The sequence below is a fragment of the Balaenoptera physalus genome (genome assembly GCF_965194825.1).
Source record: "Balaenoptera physalus genome assembly, chromosome: 7".
NCBI lineage: Eukaryota > Metazoa > Chordata > Mammalia > Artiodactyla > Balaenopteridae > Balaenoptera > Balaenoptera physalus.
The window spans coordinates 85297914-85309942 of NC_138886.1; positions in this window are offsets into that span (position 1 = coordinate 85297914).

Genomic DNA, 12029 nt, shown 5'->3' on the forward strand with positions numbered 1-12029 from the left:
TAAGTGGTGGCAAAAACCCTCCAACATCCAAAACCACAAGTCACATTTTGGTTGTGGTTTTTCATTCCCTACAAAATACAAAACACTTGGAAAAGATCATTTGAACTATATTTTTCTCACAGAGGTTGAAATTCTCCTTTTAAAAAGGATCCCTGGAAAATTTACACATCTTTCTACATTGGAACCAACTTTTCTGCTTGAAGACTTACCTCAGTAATATTAATGTTAATTTATAAAAACACCTTAGAGTTATCAGGGCAATTTCACAGACATTATCTCATTTTATCCCATTGCTGGTTGGTAGGTTCTCCGACTTATGTTCTCAGAAGGTAAGGCCTGTCTGAAGTCCCTCATCCAGGGATCTCCTAGATCAGGGCTCAGCAATTGTCAGCCATGGACCAAATCCTAACCACTGTGTGTTTTTGTATGGCATACAAGATATGAATGAGTTTTACAGTTTTCAGTGGTTAGGAAAAAAAGAAGCAGCTTTTTTTAAAAAAAGAATTTATTTATTTATTTGTTTATTTATTTATTTTTGGCTGCGTTGGGTCTTCGTCACTGTGCGCGGGCTTTCTCTAGTGGTGGCGAGCTTCTCCTTGCGGTGGCTTCTCTTGTTGCGGATCACGGGCTCTAGGCACACGGGCTTCAGTAATTGTGGTGCACGGGCTTAGTTGCTCCACGGCATATGGGATCTTCCCGGACCAGGGATCGAACCCGTGTCCCCTGCACTGGCAGGCGGGTTCTTAATCACTGCATCACCAGGGAAGTCCCAGAAGCAGCTTTTGTAACACAAGGAAATTACATAAAATGCAAATTTCAGCATACACGAATGAAGTTTTCTTGGAACACAACCACGTTTACATACTATCTATGGCTGCTTTCTTGCTACAAGGCACAGTTGAGTAGTTAATGACAGAGACCATATGGCCCGCAAAGCCTGAACTATTTACTCTCTGGCCTTTTACAGAAAATGTTTGCCGACCCCTGTCCCAGATCAAGGGCTTATTCCATCCCACAAGAGCTGTCTTTCCAGAATCCTAGCAGACTCCAGGACAAAGGCAAAACCCGCAGGGATCTGGTTTGTAAGCTCAGTAAAAGAGGCTTAGAAATTGGACTGCAGTAAAAGGCTAGTCCTCTAAATCCTTCAATCTTTTTGATTGGAGGAGACTGGGGTCCTGCCTCCAAGCTGGCAGGCAGCTCCCTCCTTGGGGGTGGGGGGACGGTGCTGGAGGTGGGTTCTTACAAGACCTTTGCCAAAAAGAAAGGGTGGTAGTCCCCCTTCCCCTCCTCCACCTCCTCCAATCCAACAGATGGGCTGTCCTTAGAATTACGAAGGGTAAAACATCCCAGCTTAGAGGCTGCAGAGACACGTGGTGAAGGGAACAATGTAATGCTCTAGGGTTTGTTTGGTTTTTAACGCAGAGTTATTTGATATAATGTTCTGCTATTCCTGTACCCCATTTCCACCTATTGCAGCTCTTGTCTGCTGTAAGTGGAGTGATGGGCTTAGGTCGAGTGGGGAAGGGCAGATGAGATGGAGAAATCAGGCACAGAAGGCTTACGTTTCTTTCAGTAGAGCTTCTGTTTCACTTTTACTCCTTCCTTTTTCTACCTGCATCCACAAAATGTAATATCATGACCCCTTTTCTGAGTGCCTATTATATGTCATTCAATTCAGATCAAAATACATGATCTCATGTAACTGTCTCCATAACCCCATGGGGTTTACAGAGGTGGGAGCTCAACACTGGGTTGTTTAAAATACTTTCCTGGTAGTGGGCTGATACCTGATCTCCAACATGGCAATACCAACACCTGGGCTTTTCCTACTGAACCTCAAGAGCTCCACAAAGTCACAAAGTCACAGCCATGGGCATGGTTTGGTTTTGAACACTCATGACCTCCCCGCTATCAAGAAACATTCTCCCAAGTGCATTTCCTCAGGGCACCAACTCCTAGGACCTTATAAGAAATCATCTTAAAAAACAAAAATCTGTTTGGGGAACAATGAGTTAAAAAAGCATAACCAGGTTTCTTTACTCCTGGACTCTCTGTGCAATATGCTGTGTTGGCTGTCATTTCCGCCTCTATGATGTTAAGGCATTTTACTTAACCTCTCAGAGCTTTAGATTCCTCTGCCAAAAACTGAGTAATAATATCTACCTCTTGAAGTATTAAATATGATTTCTTTTCTCTTTCTGTTTTTGGCCAGGTACACTTAATTTCTATTAAATGAAGTGAATTCTAGCAACCAGAAAGGAATCTGAATAACTGTTGCAGAAAAAAATCATTCTGATAATAAAGGTAATTCACACTGATTCAGAGGATAGCAGGGCACGTATTTTCCATTTATTGTATTGGTTTTCATAAAGGGAACGATGCATCTAGGGTAGGGAAGCTCATGATGAAGCATTCTGGGGGCAAAATTGCATATTAACGTGGCGTCGCTAGGAAAGAAAGCCACATGTGTAAGCACCTAATGGTGGAAATGCAGTCACTGTACCAGCAAGTTAGGGGGCTGCAGTTTGCCAGCCCCTGGTCTAGATGCTGTATGTAGATAGACAAGTTGATCAGCATGATATTTTGCTCACTTTTAAAAAGAAAAGTTTTTTGTTTGTTCAGCAGAACACTTAACATCTTTCAGAACTTGGTTCTTTTGTCTTTATTTTTTATTATAGTTGATTGACAATGTTGTGTTAGTTTCAGGTGTACAGCAAAATGATTCAGTTGTACATATTTATATACATCTATTGTTTTTCAGATTCTTTTCCATTACAAGATATTGACTATAGTTCCCTGTGCTATCTAGTAGGCCCTTGTTGATTATCTGTTTTATTTAAAGTAGTCTGTAGGTTAATCCCAAACTTCCAATTTATCCCTCCACCACCTTTCCCCTTTGGTAACCATAAGTTTGTCTTCTATGTCAGTGAGTCTATTTCTGTTACTATTTCTATTTCTTTCAGAACTTGTATTCTGAATAACACGAGTTTGGGAAAACTTCAGAACTTTGAGTTTCAAGGTCACTTCCTCAGAAGAGTGGACACTAGAGCAATGAAGGTGGGGGTGAACTGGCACTAGGCAGAGGGGTCAAGTCTCTGGGGAACTGGGCTATCGGTCCTAAAAGTTCAAGTCCTCAGACAGCCAGAAGGGGTCTCAGACCCAGGGTCCAGGCAGAGGCTTGTCCACCTGCTCATGATGGATGGAACTTACAGAGCAGGGCAACAGTATGGCTTTCTCAAAAAGATTTGTTTTACTTGTTTAGTCAGGGAATGTCTGCAAGTAACCAAACCTACCTGAAGACCCTTTGGGAGATAGAAGAATACCAAGATTAAGAGCATGACCTCTGGAGCCATACTGCCTGGATTCAAGTTATTGTTCCACCCTTGGCTTGAGCAAGTTAGCTAAAATTTCTATGCCTCAGTTTTCTTGCCTGTAGAATGGGGATATCTAACTCACAAGCAAGAATTCAATGCATTATGTTTAAAGTGCTGGCACAGGGTGAACACTATGTGAGTATTGCTGCTAGCATTAATTTTATTTTATTATTATTATTCTTTGTTATGTTATTGTTATTTCAGGGCTTATTGAATCACCTAGCTTCACATGCGGTAAGAGGTCATTATAAAACTTCTCCCTCCAGATTTTTAACTCTTCTTCTTCTGTTTGTTCACTCTTCTCTCTGCACAGGACTATTTCATTTTGTTATATACATGGTCCATCATGGCTGCCTTAAAAGGGAAGCCCAACCCCCCAGCCCACATCCTCTGCTAGGCCAGAATCCCACAGTGCCCCACAACCATGCCCAGTTGTGTCAGGGGCCCACCACCCTGACCCCAGAGTCCCTGTAATCCATAAGTCTACCCCTTCAACATCTCTGGGCAACCGTGGGTCTCCACAAAGGCAATGTGTTCTACAGGTGGAAATGATGGGCATGTCTGGTGCTGTGTCCTGAAGCTAAGTTCACCCCAGGCACACCAGACGCAGGTCAAGACATCAGACATTAGCTAGACACTGAGTCATCAGTGGAGAGGAAATTTTCCATTCCACCCAACTATCCAGACTTCTGTTGACTCAGGACCTGGGTAAGATTCAGCACATGGGTAGCAGGATTTTATAGCAGACCTATGGGTTGACCTGGGCTGGGTGGTAACAGACAATGTGTACACAAATAACTCTAAAACATGGAAGAATTTGCTTATTTTCATCCATTTGCTCACTTGCTCGACAAATATTTATTGAGTGACTTCCGAGTGCCATACTAGGGAATGTGCATTTTTAAAAATTAATAGAACAAATACACATCTTTTAAAAAGGGATGAGGAATATTTTTGTAATCTCCAGAGGTGATGATCTCAACCCAGTCCTCTATGTGAACATTTATTTTGGAGATTCCCTGATGGTAATGACAAATCTTATTGTCTGTCTTATTCACATGCCCAGAAGTTATTATTACTCAACCAACTTACTATGATCCTTATACAGAACAATCCCTGGAAATTGGCAAAAGTACTTACTATGAAATATTTCATACATACAGTAAGGAAATAATATATATTGCATAAAAGCTATAAAATAATAAAATGAAAACCCACATGTATACCACTAAGCTTAAGAAATAGAATAATACCAATTCCTCTGAAACCTCCTGTGTGCCCCTCCCAAGTTGGAGCCCTATCCTTTCACAAAGAGTAGATCACTCACCTGAATATGGTGCAACCATTCTCCTGTCTTTCTTCATAGGTTTTATTACATGTGAATATATCCTTAAGCAAGATGTCATTAGTCTTGTCTATTCTGAAATGCCATATAAAAGGAATAACTTTGTACGTGTTCTTTTAGATAGATAGATATTTCATATATATTACATATATATCTCAACGTTATAGTTTTAAAGTTTATTAAGATGGATACATATAGCTGGAATTCAGTTATTTTATTGTAAGGATATTCCATTGTATGACTTTATCATTGATTGGTTGATTGATTGGTTCATTCATTCATTCCCATGTGACCATTTTTAGATTTTTGTTATTAAAAACAATTAATCTATGGACTTCTCAGCCAGGTCTGTGATGCAGCTGGGCAGCACGTTGGGGTGGAGGTGCTGGGTCATCAAGCATGTGCATCTCCACATTTACCGGATAACAACACATTATCTTCTAAAGGGATTGTACCACCTTACATATTTGTCATATATACATGAATTTGTGCTGGATTGATAGATGAATTTGAGAACTGGTACATTTATGATATTGAGTCTTCTTATCCATGTGTATGACATATCTCATTCATTCTCTTTGCATTGAATATTTGGGTTATTTCCAGATTTTTGCTGTTAAAAATATTTAATTTATTGGGATTTTGTTTGATGCCTTTCAGCATCATTGTATAATTTCCTCCTTTTAAGACTTGCACATCTTTTGTTAAATTCTATCCTAGGTACCTTACACTCTTTTGCAGCTCTTACATGTGGCAACATTTTTTAATGGAACATCACTGTTGTTTGAGAGCTTCATTGTAAACTACATTCGTAGTGTGCTGCATTGTCCTTCAAAGACTTGGAGGTGGATGAGATCGAAAAAATAATAATAAAGTGGAAAAAAATAGGATCTTTGACGTCATAACTCAGAAAACACTGTCCAACATTTGTAGCTTAATAAAATTTTAGGTAAAATTCTTAGGAGAAAATGAATAATCTCAGAAGTATTACTCTTGTAAATGCAAGTCAGTGAAGCAATGGCAACCCTCATATAATTAATGGCAGAGAGGTTGCGTGTGCGGACATGGCGTTAGAATTCTGGGGCTATTTGACTAATTTCCATGTTTATAAAATTCTAAGTTTCTAATTAAGCTATGTCAAAAATCTAGCAGAAATGGGTAAAATTTGAGTTTAATTGAGGTGTATTGTTTGATTGTCTAAGGAAAGAGCCAGCGTTGTCAGGATAATTAAGGCATGGTGCGTCACGGAATAAGAGGCCTGGTTACAGAAGCTGAGGGGTAGGGCGGACTGACCATGAAAAATGGCTAATGTCTCTGAACTATGAGACCATTTAGGTAGGACAGTGGTACTGTTTGCTTTTTTTGTTTTCAGAATTACAGTGTGACATTGTGGTAGGATTACTCTTGTTCTTCTCTCCTTCAGGAAATTTTAAGTCCTCACTTCCTTGAACTGAGGTGTGGTCATGTGACTTGCTTAAGCCAATGAAATGTCATTGTGTCTTCCAGGGAAAGCAGTTAACTCTCTGTCTCTCTTTTCCTGACTGGGTGGGGTGTGGAGGGGTAACACCAGAATCTCACATGGAAACCAGCTGCTGGGGTTGTCTATAAAGACCTGAAGTGGACCTGAGTGAGCAAGAAATACACTTTTCAAAAAAAATTTTATTGAAATATAGTTGATTTACAATGTTGTGTTATTTTCAGGTGTACAGTGAAGTGATTCAGTTATACACATACACACATATATATATTCTTTTTGGGATTATTTTCCATTATAGTTTATTATAGGATATTGAGTATAGTTCCTTGTGTGGTTGGACCTAGAGATTATCATACTAAGTGAGGTAAGTCAGACAGAGAAAGACAAATATCATATGATATCGTTTATATGAAGAAATACACTTTTGTTGATGAAGAGTTTATGTTGTTTGCACTGAGGCATAGCCCTATGGTCCATTTTCTGTGTCATGAATTTGAGAATGAGCAGTCAGGACCTGGGATCTCAATTTCAGAGATCTGGAATCTCTCTTTCCTCACACGGACACTGCCAAACTTGAGGAAGATGGGACTTGCTATTTATTCAAGAAAAATTCACACTCACAGTTTGGGGATAAGAGTGAAGCGGAGAGTGAAGTTACATGACCAGAAGGATTCCATTCCCCTAAACCATAATTTGACTATCTTTCAAGGATAAAATAAGACATCCATGTATACACATATAATATGCCTACATACACTTGATTTGAACAGATGTGCAAGCTCTGTGTCTTCTATCCTAACTTCTATAAAATCGGCTAGCTCTAGAAAATAGCTACTTCTCACAACAGGGCTCTGTTCTTAGCCCATCCATATATCTTACAAGTACTAGTGGTACAGAATTTATCTCAAAAGTGCAAAATGTAACATTAATTTAAAGGCTTCCCTTTGAAGCTAGTAACTCGCCTTCCTTTCTTCATCCCTCATGTCTCTTGCCTGGTGAGAGCTGTCACTTCACTTGGCGTCATTGAAAATCAAGGTGACTTTTACTCCCAGCATTTCTCACCCCCAATACTCTTTTCTCATGCTCCTACCTCAAATGATCTCTGTCTTTGCCTTTCCAGAATCTGTAGTCTACACACTAATAGCTGCCTTCCTAACTCTTATGCAAGTGACCTTGTTTGCTCTTCCCAAAAAATAACAAACAAAACCCTTCAAAACTTGTAAGATCACACGCAGATCCCTCTCTGATTTGGCAAAGAGGGAAATTGTATTTTCTTTTTCATCTCTCCTTATTTTTTTTACCCCTGCCCATTCCCCTCTCCTCCTCCATTTCTTCACCTTTTATACCTGCAGAGAAATCTCCACCCTCTCTTTATGGTACATTCCAGTCCTAGAGCTGTGTTACAGGCAGTCACAGAAACACTGACTATAACAAACCACCAGGAGCTGAAATTCAGACAACCCCGTTTTACAAGATGGCAAGAAGGCACAGGGGTGTTAGGTTCCTACTGCCTTACACACAGTGCAGGGGAGACCTTTTGGTGGATCTGAAGCCACAAGGGAGACTAAGCTAATGGGGGCAAGGTGGACTCAGGATGTATTTTTCACTCAAAGACCTTTTATGAAGGAAGGGAGAAGGGAGAGAGTAAGTCACTGCACTAGTAAATAACTAGTAAATACAGTTTTGACATTTCCTTCGAATGAGGTAAGTCTCAAAAGTTAGGGTCCCATAATAATTAGAGTTATTTCTTTTCTTTTAATTTCATGTTTCTAAGCACCTAACAGTTTTATAGGATTTTAATTTGGAATCCAATACCCCATGAATGATTACTCCAATACGCAACTACTGTTAACTTCGATGTAATAATAACATTATCTATGATTTATGAGGGCTTATTATGTGCTAATAACTGCTTTAAACACTTTCAATTCTCATCGAAATTCCACAACTAAGGTGTTATGATCTCTGTTTCTCCAATGAGGAAACAGCCCTTAGAGACAGAGATTAGTAACCCTTGGGCAACTTCCAAGGTGAACATTTGTGAACACAAAATGGGGACTCAGTTCTAGGAGGTCCCATCTCAAACTTAAGGCTCTAAACCCCCAGTGCGTGTGCATCTGCTCTGATTCTGAGACTTTACATGCCTCCTGGAAGAACTTAATATACTTGATCTGGGTCATCTGGAATTTTTTCTCAGCACCCAAACACAGAAGTGGAGCTCAGGATCTCGGGATCTTATCCTTACACTGTCCCCTTTCCTGCGCTGTGATGAGAAAATGGCGACCACCAGACGGCCAAAGGAAAGGAGGCCGGCGCTGGAGGTGTGTGGCCTTGCATCCTTACAAACTCAGTTTCCGCACCCAGGATTTGAAGAGTTTGTGGCACTCACAGGTTTACCCCAGGGGTCTCTTCCAGATGTGAAATTTGGTGGCTCCACCCTCTTGGTGCCTGGCTTTTATGTTGCCTCATATCTGAATTTAGAGTGACTCCGGCTTCCCCACAGGCATTTTTCCTCGGTTCAGAGAACATCAACAACGTTTGCAGCATTTGAGGGGCGATTCCCGTGAGAAGACTAAAATCCATTACTTTCAATGGCCTAAAAGCTTTTTTACTTACAAAGCTTTTAAGGCAGATGAAGCTGGTGCATCCCTGGAACCTCTCACTCTCCTTTTCCCCTCGCTTCAGGCCTACTGGAGCCAGTAAATTAAAACCTTTGCCTTTGACATTTGGGTTAGGAAAAAGTGAAAACTGATCTAATAATAATTAGTTATGGTTTTATATGCGAGATAGGAGCCTTCTCATTTTTCACTCTGGAGCCTGGTGAGAAAGAGCTAAGAGCAAGGAGAGATTGATGGGGGAGCATAAACCCCTGAAATGTTCCCATGCCAAAAGAAGTAAGCAATCCTTGGGCACCTTCTTATATCATGTTAAGAGCCCATGACAGCCCTAAAAGAACTAGGGAAACCCGGGGAAGGTGAGGGATAAAGGAGTTTTCTTTGCTCTCTTAGGCCAGGCACCTTGGCCTGTGAATCGCTGCCTGTTCACTCTGTAAAGACTGTGGTCTCAGGCCAGTCCCCCTCTTCAGGCTCCAAGAAAGAGGGATTGGCTTCAGATAACTGGCTCTGGGTAAATAGCAGCTTGTTTTGGTAACACTAGAGATGTATTTACTTTTCACTTCATGAAGGGGAGTGATGTCTTGGGTAAGACATGACCCGACACAAACTATAAATTTGAAGTCCAAACATTATAGGGCAAATTCTTTCCAGAAATTTCCAATTTGTTATTATGTAAAAATCAGTGTTGGTGGTTTGAGTTGCTGTGAGGATATTTCATAATTTTCTGAAGGGAGAACACTGTAGAATGGAGAGGCAAACCTGTGTGTGTGTGTGTGTGTGTGTGTGTGTGTGTGTGTGTGTGTGTGTGTTTTGTGTACTGCACAGCTGTAATTTGACATAATCTGGTAAAATCAGCCTATTTCTCATTGGTGGGAAATTTGGTAGCTCAGAAAGTTGCAGAGAGTGTGAGGGGAAATCTATGAGTAGGTTGAGAAAGAAAGTGCTAAATAATTCTTGAAGTATCCCTCTTAGAAAGAATGTAGATTAGGAGAGGAAAAAAAAGCTGGTACAGGAGAGAAAAAAACGGATGGTGTCTTGCAAAGACTGGTCCTGCACTTCTTCTTTGTCTCCCAATAGGGATTAAAATGTGAACGTAGAGCTCAGGCTGAGCAGGGACCAAGCACACTCTTGAGGACAGGCCAGTGACAGCTGATGACCCCAGCGTGTCAGAAGGCCTGGAAGCTGATGCCAAATGAAGCCAGGGTGGGGGAGTTGGTGGGGGGGTAGACCGGGGATCAGATGCTGCCCCCCAGGAACGCTGATCAGAAGTCAGCGGGGGTGGTGAGCCAAAAGCCTGCTCTTATCCATCATGAGTGAGGTGGCAAGAATCCAATGATAAGAATTTTAGCTGAATGATTAAGTGTAAGGAAATAGGGATAGAACAAGACAAGGCACGTGGGGCTTACCACAGAGGACAGTGATTTCATTCATGGGAATGAGAGATTAAATTATGACATTTTAAAAATAGTAACATTTTCCTAAATACCAAGAAGCCCACTGGCAAACTTAGTGGTAGATTAAAAAGTGTGTAACCACCGAAGAGAGGGCATTCTATGTCCAGTATTAGAGGTGCTACCAGGCAGCAGTTTTGGACTTTTTCATATTAACATGATGTTATTTATGTTAACATGACTTTTTCATTTCCTACACAGGTGGGGAGGCTTGATGTAGTGGTTCTCAAACTTGAACAGGTGTCAGAATCACCTAGAAGGCTTGTTAAAACACAGATGGCTGGGGCCTAACTCCAGAGTTTCTGATTCAGTAGGCCTGCGGGGGGTGAGGCGGGAGGCTTCCAACAAGGTCCCAGACACTGTTGCTGCTGCTGGTCCTGGGACTGCACTTTGAGAACCACAAGCCTAGTGCATTCAGAATTGATATATATCAATGCATAAAATACATTTATATTTACTCACTTCTGCACCTGTCTTCGGCAGGAAGTGTAATAGACTATAATAAAGCCAAAACTTGTTGAACTGAACCAAGATCATTGCCGGTGGTGAGAACCCAGGTGTTCTGGATTCCTGGCGTGTGCTGCTGGCTGACATAAACTTGGGATTGAGGAAAGGAGCTGAGAGATTAGGTAGAATGCTAGGGTGGAAGGGAGCTTTGTGAAAGCATGATGATCACCTATGGATGCTGACTCAGGAAGATTTGAATTCCAGTTCCCACTGTGACACTCACTAGCTTTAAAAGCTTAGCACATTACTTAAACCAGATGAGCCTCAGTTTCCTTCTCTGTAAAACTGGGATCCCTACAGGGCTTGTGTTTCAGCCACAATTCTTAGTTGCAATCAGCTGAAGTCCACTCTGGCTGAATGAAACAGAGAAGCATTGCATTAAGGATATCAGGTTCTATATGAAAAATGAAGTGCTTTACCAACAAGTCAATGGTATGAAAAAAATGTAAGAATGCTGTTGTTGAATAAAAGAGAAGACATAAGAAACCTCACAATCAAAGGCAACTTGTGGGCTTTGTTTGGATCCTGATTCAAGCAAACCTACCTTAAAAAGAAAATTGGGGAAATTGTACTATGGCTTGGTATTTGATATGAGGGAGTTACAGTGAATTTTGTTAGTGTGATATTGTCATGAAGGTTATGATTCTTATAGAGGCCTTAAAGAGAGGCTAATATACTAAGGTATTTACAAGGGAAATAACATAATATCTGAGGTTTGTATCAAAAAATTTCCAGGGAAAGAAGTCATGAGGTAGGGAGGAAGCAGATTGGCAAAATGTTAGTTATTGCTGTGAATACATGAGGGATTTATTTTGCTTTTCTCGTGTGTGTGTGTGTGTGTCTGTGTGTGTGTGTGTGTGTGTGCACTTAAAATTCTCTATAATAAAACATTAAAGCAAAGCAGAAGTCATTCTCTATGAGGGCTGGAGAACAAGGCTCAGACTTGTCTCAACAAAGGAGACTCCATGTCACACAGAAGAGCAGGTTTTGACAGGGACCCTGCTGTCATTGTCACCATGCCCTGCATACTGGAGCTTGCACTGCCAGAAGGTGAGGCTGGGAGAGTGATTATCTTGCATTTCCAGATTGTACACTGTGAGGTGACATTAAGATGCACAAGGTAGGACATTCGCTAAAGTCAGAAAAAGGATTAAGGTGATGGGTGGCCAAAACGACTAAGAATGTCCACAATGGGCACATAGTAGGTGCTCAACACACGTTAGTGCCCACCTCCACCCCCATCCCTAAAATGCATATCGC